Source organism: Echinops telfairi, unplaced genomic scaffold (assembly GCF_000313985.2).
Source record: "Echinops telfairi isolate 266 unplaced genomic scaffold, ASM31398v2 ScPeMD7_23;HRSCAF=83, whole genome shotgun sequence".
Lineage (NCBI taxonomy): Eukaryota > Metazoa > Chordata > Mammalia > Afrosoricida > Tenrecidae > Echinops > Echinops telfairi.
The window spans coordinates 10,173,276-10,176,106 of NW_022103920.1; the positions used below are offsets into that span (position 1 = coordinate 10,173,276).

At 50.9% G+C, this 2,831-nt stretch overlaps 1 protein-coding gene across 1 annotated transcript in view; it reads left to right on the top strand.

The window, feature by feature from the left end:
* Positions 1 to 2,831, top strand: part of SLC13A4 (solute carrier family 13 member 4) — a 39,135-nt gene that overhangs the window by 12,567 nt on the left and 23,737 nt on the right. The window lies entirely within an intron of this gene.

Genomic DNA, 2,831 nt, shown 5'->3' on the forward strand with positions numbered 1-2,831 from the left:
CTCTCTCACCAATTGGCTCCCACATCTCTGCCCCGGAAAAGGCAGATACCTATACTTTATCCTGGATTATAGACAATGGTGCACGCTTTTTGATTCTTGGGGGAAGGCGGGCGGGTGCAGGCTGAATCTTTTCCTTTCTCCGGCGTAGATCACACCAGTCTATAAAGCCACGGGCGTAGATCACACCAGTCTATAAAGCCACGGGCGTAGATCACACCAGTCTATAAAGCCACGGGCGTAGGTCACACCAGTCTATAAAGCCACGGGCGTAGGTCACACCAGTCTATAAAGCCACGGGCGTAGGTCACACCAGTCTATAAAGCCACGACCGGGAGGACACTGCTGGGGCAGGGGGCCTTCTTTCCTGCAGAGTTGCTGAGGGGCCAGTTTCAGCTGCGAGATGGGCCTGGTCCCTCCTGGGCCATCTCTCAGTCGTTGCTGTTGGCGCCGTTGTTCAGCTTCTGGATCTGCTATCTCAGGGGGGTGGTCTTCCTCTTTGTTGCCGATCCTCAACTTTACCAAGGATGATGTCCTTCTCCAGGGACTGGTCCCTCTTGATGGCATGTCCAAAGCAAATGAGACAAAGTTTCGCCATCCCTGTCTCTGAGGAACATTCTGGCTCTCCTTCTTCCAAGACAGACTTCTTAGTTCTTCTGGCAGACTGGGGGATAGCCCCTATTCTTCACAAGGCCATAATTCAAAGACGCTCTCTTGCAGTCTTGCTTCTTCACAATCCTGCTGTCACGCACACAGGGCAGCCAACAAGCTGTAGGAAGAAGTGTGAGACATGATCCTTGGCCTCAGTAGTTTGAAATCTGGTTGTGAGTCGAGGAAGCTACACAGAGAAATACAAATAAGTGTCCAGCCGTCCAAGCACGGTCTCCATTCTCTGTGAAGGACAGGGCTAAGGGTGCCTCTGGGGAATGTTCTGGAACTCAGAGGCTAGAATCACAGGAAGGATTTCTGGAGAGCAGCAATGGACGTGGCCTTTGAAGACCGATCAGAATGTACAGACAGATAAGAGAGGAATGTTCCAAGTGAAGAAATCCTAAAGGATTTGGTCTGTGGGCCCCAAACATATGTGATATCTTTTTAACAGGCCTGTGTCTCAACATCATTAAAGAATTCTGATAACCCAACATTGGTCATTTAAAGAGATTACCCTACAAGTGTGAAAGGACGAGGGGCAGGGGCCAATGTAAGTGACTCTCGTTATTTCAGAGGGAAAATAAGCACATAGAACTGGAATCAACTTAATGACAGTGAATGTATTTAAGTTCGGTTTGGTTTAAATAGAGTCTATGGGTGTTCCTGGTGTTATTTGCATGGTCAGGGCCTTAAAATGACTGGTAACCATTTAAAGGAAAAGGTTTAAGGCATGCTGACCCAGAGAGAACTCTGCCCTAAGGAAGGGACTACATGTGTCGAAGGATAGAGATATATGCAGAGGCTTCTCTTTGGCACCATGAGTCGTAACAGAAAATCGGAAGAAACCTTGATTTTCGGCAAAGGAGAACAGACAAAGAAATCCTGCCATACATGCCCCTGGGCAAGCAGATTTTTTCACCATAAATTTTTGTCTCGAGAAAACGACCAGGGTGTGATGCCAAGTTAAAAACAAAACTGCAGGGTGCACACAGCGGCACGTACAGCACGTGCCGTGTGAGTCTGGTCATGCACCCACAGGGACACCTCGTGGTGTTGCGCTTGGCCTCACTGCGCGCCACAGAAAGGGCACTGCTCCAAAGGGAAGGCCGGGCAAGCCCCCGTTGGCACCATTTCCCCCAGCGGCGTGTGCTCGCTGTGTCTCTGCACCCCGTGTTGCTCCCGCTCACAGGATTTAACACATTTCCCCACTACCGTTCACCCAGAATATAGTAGAGCATCCCCCTAACTTGTACAGAAAAACCAAAGTGTCGGGTAACTCCCACTGCGATGCTCACGGGGCACACCGGTTGGAAACTCAACCTGCAGTATCTTATCGCCAGGTGTGCCTTTATATCAGCGGTTCTGGACCTGTGGGTCGTAACCCCTTTGGGGGCTGAACAACCCTTTCATGGGGGTTGTTGCCCAATTCATAACAGTAGCAACATGACAGTGATGATGTAGCAACGAAAATAATTGTATGGTTGGGGGGTCCCCACCACATGAGGAACTGCATTGAAGGGCTGCGGCAGGAAGAAGGTTGAGAACCGCTGCTCTAGCTGGTTGCTAGGCGCTGTCCAGCCATCGCCACCCTCTGTGTCACAGGACCAAGTGCCCCCTGGCCCTGCACCACCCGCCCCGCGATTCCTTGGCTTGAACACTTTGGCGCAGCCGCTGGGGCAATCCCTGGTTGAGGGGCTTCCTCTTCTTTGCACGCTGCTTTTCCAGCCACGATGTCCTTCTCTGGGGACTGGTCTCTCCCAATGACACGTGCAGAGTGTGTGAGACAAAGCCTCACCCTCCTTGCTCCTGAGGAGCATTGTGGCTGGACTTGTTGCAAGCCAGATGGGTTTGTCCCCTGGGCATCCCGGGACACTTGCCGCAGTCTTCTCCAGCCCCATAACTCAACCGCGTCCATTCTTCAGTCTTCCTTGTTCAGGGTCACCTTAGGCGTGCGTAGGAGATCTTAAAATGCCATGGCTTGTGTCAGATGCACCTTCGTTCACAGAGTAACAGCCTTGCTTTTCAAAACTCCCCGCAGACCCAGGAGAGGAGATGTAAAGAAAGCGTTCCCGAATATTAACAGCAGGTGGTCTGAGTCCTTGTCCGCTAACTTCTTCTAGCTTGTGAAGTTTTCCACCACGAGCATGAGTTCATTTCGGAATAACAAACGAAAATAACTTTCT